Consider the following 16,945-nt stretch of genomic DNA (forward strand, 5'->3'; position numbering starts at 1 on the left):
TAATGTCAGGCAAAATTACCCAAGATTTAGAAATGGAAAAAAGAGATGACGGGACATCCTAAGAATGGAATACTGGGTGTTATCTGTCAGACTCTTCAATGACTATCAGATTCTTAAGGAGTTTGCACCTCTGAGTAACTTTCTATTGATTAGGTCAGGTGTTGGCAAACATTGTTATCTCTGAGTCCCATTATAGTCCTAGAAATTGAGGGTCCCAGGACTTTTGTTTATATGGATTTTATCAATATATACCGTATACACTGTATATGGTATTTTATATGTACATTTATTTATTTATTTATTTTGAGAGTCGGGGAGGGGCAGAGAGTGAGGGAGAGAGAAAGAATCCCAAGCTGGCTCTGCCCTGTCAGCTCAGAGCCTGATGCGGGGTTTGAACTCACAAACTGTGAGATCACAACCTGAACCCAAACCAAGAGTTGGACACTCAACTGACTGAGCCACCCAGGCACCCCTGATATGTACCATATTATAAATTAAAACTAAGAAAATAAATATATATTCATTAATTTATTTTAAATAACAATAATAAATCCATCACCTGTTAACAATAGACTCTTGCTTGATTTTATGAAAAACAGCTCTTCTAAAATAAAATGGTTAGGGGAAGAGCAATATTGTTTTAGAGTTTTGCAAATTTCTTTACTATCTGGCTTGATCGAAGACAACTGGATTCTCAGGTTTGCTTCCACTTTCAATCCGTTGCAATCTGTTGTTTTGGTATATAAAAAATGTAAGAAGAATCTAGCCCCACACAGATATGTAGTGAGATAAAGGAGGAGTATTTTAAGAGCTATTTCATGTCACTGTGGATGTTTTCTTTGATACTATGCCAACAGTGGACAAGTGGTAGTTTCTTAAAGGTTATTTACAGTGAGGCATCTAAAACCATACCAGTGAGCTTTCCAAACTGTTCCTTTTAAGTTCATCGTCCTAGCTTGCACTTTAAATGGAAAAGTGAAAAAAAATTTTTTTTCAATGTTTATCTTTGAGAGAGAGACAGAGTGTGAGTGGGGGAGGGGCAGAGATACAGGAGACAACAGAATCCGAGGCAGGCCCCAGGCTCCACCGTGGTGCCTGCACAGAGCCCGACGCTGGAACCCACAAACTGTGAGATCATGACCTGAGCCCAAGTCGGATGATCAACTGACTGAGCCACCCAGGTGCCCCTAAATGGAAAATTTTTGATGTTTGATCATATAAGACCATGTCTTGCCCATTTGGAAAATATTGGTTTTGTGAATACATGCAGATTTTTTTAAATGTTGACACATTTGATATCCAACATTAAAAAAAAAATCAAATTTGTCATATCACTACCAATCTCATCAGATACTTTTGCAAATCAGATGGTCTCAAGGAGATGCACGTTAATTGTGGTTCAGAGAATGACGTTAAAATGTACATGCCATGAAACCCAGGTAGTTCACTAAAATATTTTCCTAAAGGGATCATGGCATAAGTATATAAAAATGTATGTAACAGTTCAAGCACAAAGGTATTCAGCACAGCGTTTGTTTATAATAGAGAAAGATGGGAAATAACCAAATTTAGATTTTCCTTAATGGAGAACTTCTTAAATAAAGTGTGGGAATACAAAAGAAGAGAGATTATTTTACAGCCATTAAAGTACTTTGTAATTATATATATTTAATGGCATGAAAAAAATATATGTGCTCCATTGTGGAGTTAAAATTTTTGTAACAAAACAGCATGGTGGCATGGTCACATTTACAGAATTTTTGTGTACATTTTGGCATAGTAGATACATAGGTAGATAAAGTCTTGAAGGAGATACTCCGAAATGTTAATCATAAATATCTCTGGGTAGACAGGTTTGGGAGCTTTTTTTTTTTTTTTTTGGTAGTATTTTGATTGTTTAATTTTTATTCATACAAGCATATATAAATTTTTATAATCAGAAGAAAGAATAAGGCTATTTTCTTTTTGGAAAGTGAAAGCTTTGTTTCCAAAATTAGAAAACGTACCTGTGTTTTACTTTGACAGTCAGTGTTGGCAAGAGTTCGTGAATAAAACAAGTAACATAAAGCAAGCCTATGAGCTACTAGTAGAAGTATGGGTACAATCTTCCTGAGAAGCAATTTGGCTTAAAACTCTTAAACATTATATACTTTCTAACTTAGGCAGTTTGCTTCTATTATTAAATTCTATAGAACTGCTCAGAGTTATCCCTAAAGACTTGCATAAAACATAAATGCCAAAGAATAGAAAATAATGTGGATGTATTGTGGTGTATCTGTTTGGTAGACTACCACACAGAGGATGCTGTGAATTACTCTTAGATTTTTGTCTGTTTGAATGGCTGTAGTTGCATGTTGCTGTGATTTGGGGAAGGAAGCAACAGGAAGTTGAGAAATGGGGGTCATGAGGATTTCTCCCTTCCCTTCCTTGCTGCTACTTTAACCACCACTAATCTTTGTGTCTAGTTGCCTCCGCTGGTTGCTAACGGTCCATGATTCTAGCTGTTACTTAGAACTCCAGGTCCACATTTCTAAACTTTTCTTACTACATTTTATCTCTGAAACTCAGAAATAGTATTTCAGGAAACATTAAATCAAGAAAGGATCATTCGTAACCAATTATTTTACATTATGAAAAGGTATACGGATGAGTATGGGTATGCTAGAGGATCAGAGATACCATACAGTTTCCATTCAGAAAACAGAAAGAATGAAATATTTAATAGTTGTATGTCTTTCTTTTAAGAATGTAAATATAAATTCTCTTTTTAATTCTTCTTATAAAACTATTGAAAATTATTTTAAAATAACTTTCCTAAGCACACTTAAAACATTTTTTGAATAGTCTTTCTTTACCTTCAGTTAAGTGTCTGTTCACCTAAGAGTAACCAGAATGCAATCTATAGAGCACCCAACTTGTCATCCAACAGACAGGGGCTCCTGGGGTTAACACCTAGAAAAATTCCTCGTTAGTGAAATTAAATCACTGATCTACAGGACCTCAGAGTCTTTCTCCAGTTTCATTGTAAAAGAGAAATTCCCATTCTGTCCAAAGGATTACCTTTTTTTCTCTTTAAAGTCGAATTCTATGATACTAGGTTAATTGAGATAGAATAATATGTTTTTAAATTTTTTAAATGTTTATTTATTAATTTTTGAGAGAAAGAGAGAGAACACAAGCAAGTGAGGGGCAGAGAGAGAGACAGAGAGGGTGAGACAGAATCTGAAGCAGGCCCCAGGCTCTGAGCTGTCAGCACAGAGCCTGACGTGAGGCTCAAACCCACAAAATTCAAGATCATGACCTGAGCTGAAGTCACTTAACCAACTGAGCCACCAAGGTGCCCCTACTATGTGCTTTTTAGATATATGTTTGTGTTTTTCTAATAAGCAAAGGGTCTATATTGCATTGCTAATAAAAAATTGTCAATCTTTAATATTAGAATATATTTTTTAAACCAAACCCAGATCTGAAGACAGGTATTATTAATGCATCTACAGAAGCCATTGTTTTTCACTTGGCTATGCCAGACAGGAGGAGAAAAAAAAAAGAAGACATAACATTTAAGAAGCCAAGAAGAAAATGATTTTTTATCTTAATCATAACTTTTCATTTTAATCTTAGTTTTTCATCTTAATTTTGAAATGATTTTTACTGTCCTAAAGCACTCCTATACCTCAATTATAAAAAGACAACTTCCCTATCTCTGGACAATATCAGGTTTATTTTTCATGCATTCCCATTTTGTTAGTATGTTTAATGATTAAATCTAGAGAAACTAAATAGATATCTCACTAAAAGCAAACTCAAAAAGCAGCAGCCACAAGAATAGTAAAATAGCTGTCTCTCACTAAAGGAACTAGTGAAAAAATTCCCATTTAATTTCTTGGCATCTGCAGTAATGGTTTTGTTGTGGTTTAAGTCACAGGCATGTGGGGAAGATTTAAAATGTTGTAAGTTTTGGGGGAAAATTCACAGGATTGGTTCATGTGGATTTGCCCACTCTAGTTTTATTTAGGTTAGGTTTCAAATGCATCCAAAATTTCTTTTTTTTAATGTTTATTTATTTAGTTTGAGAGAGAGAGAGAGAGAGAGAGAGAGAGAATCCTCAGCAGGCTGCATGCTGTCAGCGCAGAGCCCGACACAGGGCTCAGTCTCATGACTGCAAGATCAGGACCTGAGCTGAAATCAAGAGTCAAATGCTTAACCAACTGAGCCACCCAGTCGTCCCTGCAGCCACAATTTCTAAACAAGGCCTTATATTACTGCCAATATTTGCATGGCTTAGCGTGTTAACTATTTTTATTCCTAACGGTAACAAAAGCAAGCATTTCATATCTCTAAGTACTCATTGAACACCAATGTATAATGACATTTTCACCTTTTAAAAGAGCTGCTTTTATGGAATATGAACTTGAACATACTGAGCTAAAAGGTTGGTTTTATAAAATTTTAGCATTAGTAAAATGGAAACAAAGTTCAGTTCCATTGAACAAAATAAGGCCACTTACTATGAATAAATGAAAAATTATACATTATTATCATAAACTGTTAAACCATACATGTATTTATATGCCCTAAAAGAATCTGAACACTATTTAAGAAATGGTTTTTCCAAAAAGTGCTTTGTTTTATAGTAATGCATGTGCACTCAAGCATGCTTTTTTCTAATACATTTGCTTTTATATTTTAATATCAAACATTTGCTTTTCAGCCTTATCTATTATTATATCTTCCTGAAGAAAATATCTCTTATAATATCTTCCTGAAGCAAAGTTCAGGTATAGTTCTCTATAGAGTGTATGGGATGACATGGGGAGGGAGTCCACAATGAATTCATTGTATATTGTATTTACATTTCCTTTTTAGCCCTTTATATATATATATATATATATATATATATATATATATATATATATATAGTTATATACATATAATGTTTCATTGTTCATCAAAATAATTCAGTTGTGCAAGTATTATCTACAGTGATCAGTTTCTAACACTATTGCCCAGACAGATTAACAGTTGATAGTTAATGGGTGAATTTGAAAAAAAGCATCCAGCTCTCCAGACCTCTTATCGAATGTTCTTTTCACTACCACACTGAGGGAGGGGATCATTAACTCAGATACTGGAGGCTATTCCGCTGACATGAATCCTTGATCATAATTGACCTAAATTATTCTGATCTACAACTGTTTAAATTAAAATTCAACAAATAATTGCTCAACTTCATTTTATGCTGACTGCAGAGACTTGGCCTTGGAGGGCCTGAAAAGGGAATCTATTACTCAGAAAATAAAGAAAAGCTTTTATTGGATTGAATTAAAGTGATTCATTTCTTTTTTTCTTCTTTAAAGATCTTTTCATTGATTGTTATTTGAAAAAATCCCTTAGGGAATTCTTCATGAATAAGGTTGATTTTATGATAAAACTAAGTTCTGCTACTTACTTTTTTCCTCCTTTGGAGTGCTTGGGGCTCCCTCTTCATGTCTGCTTTTACTTCATTTACACACCCCGACCCCAAGTGGCTGTTCTCATTCCTTCCACCTTTAATCTCTGTTCTGCTCACTTAAGGTAGGCTTACTGCAAAGACACATTTCAACCTTGTGGTGGGGTATTTAAAGTCAAGATGTAAAGAATAATGTATTTAACATTCTTCCAGTATTGATACTGGCTTTATAAGCATATATTGAGCTGAGAACATTTTTATTTTAGTGAAATTTTTAATCAGTTCCTTCATGCTCTTAAGCAAAATCTTTTGAGATTTTACTAAACGTAGAGGTCTGTCCTAAGTCCTGAGAATTAAAAGATTATTGAGACCAAGCCCTTGATCTTGAAAAGCCTTGAGTGGAGTCAAATCTTACAGTTGAGTATATTGGCTTGTTTGTTTTGGGCCTCTTTCCAGATTTTTAACAGATTTTTTTCCGGTAGGTCTTTGATTTAGCCATCGCTCTTGCAACTCTGACACTCCACACAGTGGAATTTCACCGGTTACATTAAATTGGAAGGGAAGGGTTGGGTCAGATAGATTGCGAAGACTTCGGGGGTAATAAAAACAATCTTAAAGAAGAATTGATTGCTTACACTGATTCAGCATTGTCAAATGTGGAAGACTTAGAATTTGCAGAACCATAATTAGCTATATATTAAGGAAAAATTATAATTAATTTTCTGACATTCAGTCTGATAGGTTTCTTTTTTTTTTTTTTCTTTTTTCAAAATTGGTTTGAATTTCCTAGCCAGTGTCACTACAAAACCTGTTTCTTCTTAGTTTGGAGGGATATTTTGAAGAGATTTATATAAAGCATTTCATACACTTATCAATACTAAGGTTTTTCTCCATAAGCACTTTTTTTTAGGTTAGCTGATTAAATATTAAAATCTTATCTAGCTGTGAAGTAGGATTTTTTTCCAAGATTTCCAAAGCATGGTTATTGAAAACAGTGAAACTACATTTCTTTGGCAAAGAGCTATAAGGATTTGAATCTTTAATCAAGAGTTGCTAAATGCTTTAGTGCATAAATTGTTTATGAGTTAACCAGGACTCTCAACCCAAATCTGTTCCGCTTGAGTGTAAGGGCTGATTCTCTGCTTACAGTATCCTAGACAGTACAGGCTTTATGGTTCACATGTGACTGAAGCCAAGATGAGATGAGAATGATCTGGTCATGTATAGAAATGCTTACACATTGTTGGCATAGGTCCACTCGAAGTTACTGGGTTTTCACTTGAGAAGGAGTCTGGAAATGTGTTTTAAATGACATTCTGTCTTCTCTTCTGCTTGTCTTTTAAAATCCTTGTCTGTCTCTTCTAGCTGATGTAACAATAAACTCTTCCAGAAGAACGGGCAGACAAGCACAGGGTTTGATTTGCAGCCAGCTTTGTTCTAACACAGCTGTAAGAGTGCCATATTCATGAAGCTCATGCCCCTTTTCTGGCCCTACTAAATAAAGGATTCCAAGTTTTCTTTCCAGATAGCTGTGCAGCTTCAGCCCCACCAGCAGGCTGGCGTCTTTATTCACCCAACAAAAGAGATGTCTACTTGACTCTGGAATGTTAGCATGTCAATTTCTAACTATGACAATACCAAGAATCATGCAGCTGTAGACATATATGTAGAAGTAACATTATCAGCTAAACAGTGTATTGAATTTTTTCCTTGGCCACACGTTGGAAGGAATGAAATATCCCTATCTTTAATGTCAAGAGAGGGCATTATTTCATTTACATATTCAATCAGCTATTAAAAAGATAATTTTCTGAGCACTATTCACTGTTTGTCTCTGTGCCTGGGGGTGGGTATATGGAAAACATGTTTTATTTCTATAGGCCATAGACTCATAAAAAATTAATTATGAGATTGATGGGTAAGATATGCCTGAATATCACAGAAGAGGTAAGAGTAAACATCACTGGTCTGGAGAAGAGAGAACTGGAGAAGCAAAGAAGGATCCACAGAAGAGGGAAGTTTTAGGCTGAGCATGGCATTTGTGTTAGATTTATTTGTATCTGTTTTTTATTTTCTCCTAAAATGAAAGACATTCATCTTAATTTAACATTCATATTTTTAATTTTACATAAATGATCTCCTTTAATTCCCGTGACAAATGTCTGATATATGTGTGTTAATCCTTTTTACATATGAGAAAGTTGAGCCTCAGAGATTAAGTGACTTACTCAAGGTCACATAGCTGGTAATTGGAGAAACTGGAGCTACAAATACTTGCTTGGCACCAATTCTCCTGTTTTTCCTTTTTTTTCTTTTTTTCTTTTTTTCACTAACACACTGCCTCTATTTGATGGGTTTTTGGCTTCGTAGCCATGATATTTTATGACTTAAAGTCAGCTCAAAACTGATTATCCAGTTTGATTTTGATTGGCCCAGATGCTAAGGAATTTTCCCCTGCTTTTGATGGTAAGCATTAGAGTATTTGTATAAAGAAAAATTATATAGTAATGCTTAATAAGTAATTATTAAATGCAGGCATAGCGTCTGTACTTGAATGGTTTAGCTCACAATAATCTTAGGATGAAGTTACTTTGTTCCCATTTTACAGATAAGCAAACTGAATCTTGGAAGAATGAAGTAACTTGCCCAAAGTAACACAGCACGTAGAAGAGCTTGAATTTGGTCATGACAATCTGATTCCAGAGCTTAGGAACTTCACCACTATGTTCTAATATCGATAAGACATAGGTTTAGTCCACCCTTTGATAGTTCAAGAATTAATGAGATAGAAGATGTAAGCTGTCTGGAGACCCTTTCCAGACTTTAAGAATACAAGATTATTCTGCTGTATAAACCTGAAGGGAAAATAGAATCGAAATGGTATTGGGAAACCTACACTGTGCTTTTCCAAATTCATCACTTTGTATCTACTTCCTTTTAAAACATAAAATGATATAACAACTTCATGCTTATGCATAACAGGTTTGCATATTAATGATGATTTTCTAGACCTCGAAGCAAGTATATATACAGGATGTGTTGGATGCTCTCACATCTCTTCTGCCCACACCATCAGAGAAGTGCTTTCCTAAAGATATAGTAATGTCTTGTCCTAACACTTTGGTTCACCTTCTGGATTTGGCCAAGAACTCTCTATCTCTTCAGTAGATTCAAATTTGTTTGTATTTCTCTATACTACAAGAGCTTCTGGATTTTTCTCTCCAAAACATTTAGGAAAAGGAGGAGAAAAGATAGGAGAAAGAAGAAAACAGAGAATATAAATTTCAGGAGCCTGAGAATTAACATGCCTTTTTTTGATTCGTGACTCAGAATTGGGTTCCATAGGGTGCTAAATTAGAGTGCAGTCATCTGGTAGAGTCACAGTTGACTGAATCTTCGCAGGAACATTATGGTTGGTGTGGCATATCACACAATCTGAGAATTAGAGATGAAAATAATTTCTGTGGAGAAGTCAGCCATTTAGTGCAGCCAAAGCTTCAGTTCTTGTCCACTAAAACAAAAACCAAAACATAAACACCCATTATGACACACAGAATGAACTTCCAGAATATCTGTTTAAGATTATTTTTAGAATACATGTAGTCTAAAGTTTTCATATTTGCTAAGTTGCCTTTTCCTCACATTGTACTGATATGAAATTAGAGAAGTTGGTAGGAGGATGAGGCGTCTAGATGTTTTGTGGAGGTTCTTCAACAACTAGGTTGTTTCTCTTTATTCATGTGATGAGGATCAGGCATCTCACTATACTTGAAAAACTAAAGAGTCACCATTTGTCCCAAATGGAAGGCCAAAATCTGGCTTTTATACCACTTGTAGTATAGCACATAGATTAAATAGAAATTGAAGAGCAGAGAAAATACCAAGTATGTACACCTCTTCGAGATGAGTATGACGGGGTAAGGGTGTATGAGCTATTCTATGAATCAGGATCAAAGATCGAACCTTAAAGCTAAGAAGAAAGAATACCATCATCAGCTCAGAACTTAATTAGACACCTTGTATTAAGGGTATATATTTATGTTGAATCTAATTATTTGAGCAGTTTTGATATGCAGTACGTGGTTCAGACAATGACCTAATCTGAACACTAAAGTTTGTTTCTGTAGGTTTGATATTCCTAACAGCCAAGTTAATAGAGACTAGTATACTAACTAGGTAATTCAGGAGGGTCGAGTTAACATAAAATGAGTATGCCTCACAAAGTTACTTGATAGTGTAAAATGTTCACATTCTTAATCTCTTATTATGAGATTAATTCTAAAATTTTCAGTTATACTGGCAGTTCAGGATATGCCATAAATCAGATATAATATAGGAGTGCTATTGATCTCAATAGTTAAACGTTTTTCTGCTCACCTTCTGAAATGGTTGAGTACTTCATTTTTGGGGGGCTGGTTAGCTCTAAATGCTTTCAAAAAAGTGCATGGAATAAAACATTGTAGCTTTCTCCCCCAAACCAAAAATGTGTCTGTGTGTGTGTGTGTGTGTGTGTGTGTGTGCGTGCGTGTGTGTGTGAAATCAACCTGAACAGCTGGCAAAAGAGATGCTTAGAAGTTGTTTTCATTTTTAATAATAATTTTTAAATAATCACTTTAAAATGAGACAAGAGAATAACTGAATTACTATTGATATTTGGTCTAGTTCTTTTGGAATTTCAGAATTATATTTTGGCTGCCATTATCTGAGAATAATTTTCAAAGCATTATCTGGGAACAGAAATGTGTATTTTAAGTGCTAGTCCAATAAATACAGAACACCTTTTTAACAACATCAGGGAAAGAGACTATAAGGGGGAAGGGATAGAGAATGGTAACTGAGAATGGTAATAGAGAATGTGATAAGCTAAGGGAAACCATTTATATAGCATATGATTTCTTGCTATACTCTGCTCTGTTCTTTAGAAACAGAAAGTGCTATGTCACATGAAATCACTAGAAATCATACATTCTCATATCTTCTTGAGGAAAAATTACATAGAATCTGATTGCAAAATACCGTAGTGACCAAAGCAGGAGATTCACAAAGAATACCATTGCATTGATTGTCCTTCAATATTCTAAGGTTATTAGTCATTCATTTGTAACGAGGCATCTCATCTCCTGTGTCAGTTACTATGTTAAAATCCCACAACAATCTATACTGCTTCCTAGAGCACTAACATAACACAAGTACTGACATGCCCTTGTGATCAAGTTGTATATCAAAAAAATTTTATCTTCACCAAAAATGAAGTTATGCTACATCTTCTTTCACTAGACGTGATTAGATAGTTCAGGTGACTTACAAGAAAGTTTTCTTTGATGTATCTAAGGTAGAGTTAAACTTGTGAATCCTCCTATTTGGAGGGAGATTGTAAAAAGATAAGCTTTACACCAAAAGTAATTTACCGATCATTTCCAGAATCCCTTTCTCTTTCTTCAGATATTGCTGTTGGGTTAAATTTGGTTTCTCCTGCCTTATCCTAAAGTAGAATTTCAGTTGTGCTGATGACATTGTAATTCATGCAAGAGAAATTCTTCCACTTTCCCTGGAGTTAGGGCATATATGCTAATGTCATTCATGCGGCAATTAGCTATTGAAAACTCAAGATACAACAACAACAACATAATAATAATAATAAAGTCAACATAATTATGTACATAATCATTTGCTGTCACATAATATCAAAAGTAGTAATGACAATATTCAATTAAAAAAATGAATGTTCTAAGGAAAAGTGAAAAAAATACCAAATATCCATGAGAATATTGAAAACTGTCTCCAAATTGATTTTCTTTTTTAGTTCAGCATTTTTAAGTGATTCAATTTCTATTGTTGTTGTTCTTCTTCTTGTTTTTTTTTTTTTTTTTTTTTTAGTGTTAGGCCAGAAAATATACCAACTAAGTGTTGCATAAATAATCATAAAGGCTTGCAATTTTCAAGTGAAAAAGGAAACCTAGGCATCATTTTGCCCAATGTTTATAATAGTGGCAGATCATTATAATTACCTAGAATTTCACATACACATGCATGTGTGTATATATATGTATGTGTGTACATATAAAGTTGTATGTATATGTGTATTTGTTGTATGTTGTACACATACATGCGTATGTATTAACATTTTCGAGCTCTGTTTCCGGAGATTCAGTTCTAATTCAGCAGATCTGGAGACTGGCAAAGCAAGATTTCTGATAACCAGCCAGATTTAGGAATTGTTTATGTTACAAACTCCATAACTTTGCATAAGAGACAACTGAAGGCTAGGCAGATTGGCCAACTTAACAGTTGGCATATAGCCAGTGGATAGTAGTCAGGGAAAAACCCAGGCTTCCTGATTCTTGACTTTTCCCATTAACCCAAGGTTCTTCTTCAAGATATTTTATGAGAAATGGCTAATCTTATCTGTCATTTTACTTACAGCTCTCTCTAGTTTTTGTTTAATGAAGAATTATTTATGCTGCTGATTCACTACTTAGCCTTTATAGGTAACCCAAAATTGTGTTTGCACATAAAGATAAAGTTTTTAACACTTGGTCTTTTTGATTGGAAATGATTTCCCATTTTCCCATTTCCTTTCAAGGTTTATATTCTAACGTGTGTGTGTGTGTGTGTGTGTGTGTGTGTGTGTGTGTGTGTGTGTATTCCAATGTTAAACCATTTAAATTTAGAAAGAAGTGAATTGTTTATTAAACTCACTTGTGGGGTGCCTGGGTGTCTCAGTCAGTTGAGAGTCTGGCTTTGGCTCAGGTCATGATTGCATGGTTCACAGGTTCAAGCCCCGCATTGGACTCTGTGCTGACTGCTCAGAACCTGGAGCTTGCTTTGGGTATTGTGTATCCCTCTCTCTGCCCCTACCCGGCTTGTGCTCTGCCTTTCTCTCTCCCTCTAAAAAATAAACATAAAAAATTGTTTAAAAAATAATAAACTCACTTGCTTAACAATTTCAGCAAAGTTAGCCAATGATTTATTTATTGAAAGGGTCGTGTCATTTCTTCCTTTCTTTCTCTTTCTTATAATCTCCGAAATCTCTGTGAATTGCTGCAATGTAATATAATAATTTACTGACTTGTTTGCCTCCTGTATGTCTGACTGCCCTCTGTTGGATAAAGTCTAGATCTTCTCTAATATGTTAGATTGTCTTGCCCTCTCATTGTGCAGAAGATAGTAATAAGGACACCGAAAAACACTGTATGAAGGATCAGCTAGTTATTTCCTTACTTGTAAATAACAAAATTCAATCAAAAGCCCGATTTAATAATAACAATGATAATTTAAGATTTAAGAACTTACCTTGATTGTGCCTCCAATTTCAATTAGATAATCAATAGGATCATTAAGTTAAATTAAATGAACATGTTGTATAAGGAGTGTGAAATTTATGATTATTTTTATATGCAACCAAATTTATCATTTCTTTAATTGGACACTTTTAATAAGTCATTTTTTGAAAATAGAATTTTTGAATCACATTTATTCACTATACTGAGATTCCACCAACTGAAACGCATTCAGCACAGATTCAAGTTTAAAAAAAACTCCTCATTTTTGAATAAAAAAATGTGATTTAAAATATGCAAATGAAGTTGCCTATAGTAAATTTACTACCCTTTAAACTGAATTTAAACATAAATTCTATTATTGCTCATTTAAGTAATTCATTCGAAACTAATTGAGCACAAACCTATTTTTGCCAGTTCTCAGGTGAGTAAGAAATAAATAACTCTTGCTCTTTTGTTGTGTACAGTAATCAGATTTGAAGGTTCTGGCAGGGTTGTCTTGTTTCTAAGAATAGATTAATTTTTCTCCTTTGTTCCATCACCCTAAATTTACCCCTCTCATGGCTCTTATGAGTGCTGTTTTTGTGGATCATCTCAATAATTCATCTCTGAATCTCCAGGGTAGATAGAGTATAGTACCTGAACTATGGTGGGCCCTTGATACATCTGTTTCTAGCATCTCTTCTAATCCTTTTCTTTTCTCTTGCTCCCTCTGGTGTCCAAGAAACCCTGAGACCCTACCATCAAAACCTCCACTGAAAGGTAAATTAGGCATCTGTTTAGGCATCTCTTAAAATGAAGTCCATAATTTCTTTGCCCAGTGGTACAAACATGTGAAACCTTTTCTTGAGTTTAAAACTGAAGACTTCCAGGTATCTTCGTGTGTGTGTGTGTGTGTGTACATTTCTAACCCAATGAAAGAGATTACCATGTAGATATTTATGTTCTTTCTCAAAAAAAAAAGTTTTTTTCATAAGACCACATGCCTTAAAACAGCAAAGCTACCTCATCTTTTTTTTTCTCTAGTTTTTATTATTTTCATTTTTCTCAGCTCATATTTGCTCATTTTAAAAACTGTGGGTTGGACACCAAACATCTGAACTTTCCATCCAGTTAAGCCAAAGAACTTGCCCTTCACTGTTTGTACCAGCAGGAATGACACTCAGCCAGGTTTGCTCGTACTGGTTGTTTAGAGCTGGTATCTGTGCTTGTTGATTCATGCATCTATTCAACGAGCTGGTGCTCACTGAATATTTTAATGATCACCATAAGGGCAATAGGCAGTTTTCATTTCTCCACGCCAGAGCTTTGTGGTAATCCTTCTTCCTATAATCACTCACCTTTCTCTCCTGTAAAGTTTATTTATTTATTTTGAGAGGGGGGCAGAGAGAGAGAGAGGCAGAGAGAGAAAGAGAGAGAGATATTGAACAGAATCTGCGCTATCCACGCAGTGTCCTATGTGGGTCTTGAACTCAAATAACCATGATTTCATGACCTGAGCAGAAATCAAGTGTTGGACGCTTAAACCGACTGAGACATCCAGGCACCCCTCACCTTTCCCTCCTTTAATACTGAATTCTCAGCCACATTAGACTGACATATGTGCTATTTGGTGACTTGTAAAAACTCCAGGATTGAGTTGATCACAGTTTTATTTGTGTACATCGTAAAAACCCTATTAAGATGCCTGTCATTGTTCAACAAATATTCCTAAGCCCTGAGAGACATAGCGATGAACATTGGTTTTTAGTTTAAAACTACTGTTAAAATTGCCTTGTACTTTTAGTTTTTACCTTTTTATTCTTTTGAAGGATCGCTTTTGAAGGATCGCTTTTTGACTAGGTCCTTTTGCATTTTATCTTTTATCTCATATGTTCTATTTATACATTCTAGAAGGGTTTTTTTGACAATTGATTTCATCTTTTAATTAAATAATCTTAAATATTTTTTTAATTTCTAAAAGCAACTTCTTGTTTACTGATCATTTGTTTTTCATAGCATACCATTCTTATTTTGTGGATACTATTATCTTATTTAGTCTCACTGAAAAAAACCTATTTTGTCTTAAACAAATTTTCATCATCGTGATACACAAATTATGTTTCTATTGGTTTTCTCTCTTATGTTGATATCCTCCAATGTATGTTGAATATTGATTTTGTGCTCACTTTCAAGGGATAAATTGGAAGTGCTGTGTATGTGTAAAGTTCAGGAGATTTTATATTGGCGTGAGTGAGTGGGAAGGCCCGTCAAACTAGAAAGCTTCTAAATACCAGAATAAGGAGAGTTTTGCTCTACAGTTTTTCATGCAGAGTTCTGGATATGCAGAGATATAGGATGCAGTTTCTTTAGAGAAGAATCCTGTGATTTCATGCAAAGCTATGTGCCTGGTAGCAAGGGTCCTGCGGGAGACTTCTACTCTCTGCTTGCTCATGGTCTATGAGTCAGAGTCACTCTAGAGGTTTTTTGAGCAGGTTAAATCTCTCCTTGACTCTGTCTCCTGCAGTATCCTTCTTCATTTACTCTAGTGTCTAGTGCCATTCTGGCTTATCCTTTTTCCTTCTGTCTTCCAAAAACATCTGAGTTTCTTGCACATTGATTGCATCTTCACCATTTTCTTCATTACTGTGGAATTTATACCTCTTTATTTTCTTTACTATCAATTTTAAGAAGTTGTAGGGATGGAAAGAGATATAGCTTGTGGTCAGGCCACCATTTTGAAACAAAAGTCCCAAGAAGGACCAAGAGAACACCAAAAACATGTATTGTCTTTGGGATGAGAAAATAGAGAAAGTCATATGTATTTTTATTCCCTTTGTGTTCTTGAATCCTACCTATTGGATTAAATACACTATTTTTATTTAAAATCCAATAATGAAATATTACCGTTAAAGTACTCTCTGAGGTCATCTTGCCAAACTTCAGATTGGAGGTTGGAATTGCTTCTATACCATTTCTCTCAATCTGCTTCAAAAATACACTTAACAATCCTCACTGAGTACTTAATGAAGCAACACACATCACTGGAAAATTCTGCTTTGTGAGAAACTCCTTCTAACGTAGAAATGAAGTCAGCTTCTCTCTTAGCTTCACCCACCGGTTTTAACTTATCCATTAAGAACGTGTGCTTCAGGGGACTCTGTGAGCATTTGAAATTATATAAAAATAATTTTTATATATGCATAAGAACATTTTTCCAGGAAGAGGGTCCATAGGTTTCATTATATTCTCAACTTAATCTACAAACAAACAAAAGGGGAAAAGTCACATGTCTCAAAACAGTGAAGAGAGACCTGGCTTCCTTTAATTTTTGGCAGTTCTCCAAACATCCAAGAATAACTATAATCTTTTCTAATTTTATATTTATTCTATGAAAGCTTCAAAGTCAATAAATAGCATGATACTCTTTTAATTTGAGGATTTGAATAGGAATTCATATTTTAGAGGGCATAATCTAAAACTATCAAAAATTTGTTCATGTCCATCCCCATAAATAAAAAGGGGTCAATTAGGAAAACAAAGAAATAAATAAATGGGAACTGGAGGCTTATTGTCTTTCTGAAGAGGTGGGATGAACAAATAATACAGGGAATTCTCTTTATGTTCTTGTGTTTAATCACCACACTTGTAAGCTTTTCCAAGTCAGTGAGATTTTTGCTTCACTGACAAATACATCAGCACTATTTGTAAAAACCATTGTAAAATCTTGAGCAATTCTTAGGAAGCATACTATTTTGTGTAAAATTACCATGGCTTCATGAAAAATTTCACAATTAATAGGATTTCATGAGAAATTTCAAGTTTCTTCGGTTTTATGGCATATAATTCTTGTTGGTTAAATTATTTAAATAATAAATGATCATTGTCCACATGAATCAGAAAATTAGATAAAAATAAAATTGCATGAAATATCACTCCCCAGTGCATCAATGTTAAGAGTTTTGTGTGTATACTTTCAGAAAAAAATACATTCTTTGACCTTTTCTATGCACTAATATATTATGAATGCCCTTTTATAGGAGTGAATATAGATCTACCTTTTTATTTTAAATTATAACATAGTACTCCATTGTTTGAATATACTACAGTTTACTTAATGTGTCTGAATAGACATTATGTCCCCATTTTTTGTTTCTATAAATAACAGTATTCTATAAACCTAATATCTTATATTTTGCATTATACAATTGCCAAAATACTATTGAGATCAATTAAT

Source organism: Panthera onca, chromosome B4 (assembly GCF_046562875.1).
Source record: "Panthera onca isolate mPanOnc1 chromosome B4, mPanOnc1 haplotype 2, whole genome shotgun sequence".
NCBI classification, from domain to species: domain Eukaryota; kingdom Metazoa; phylum Chordata; class Mammalia; order Carnivora; family Felidae; genus Panthera; species Panthera onca.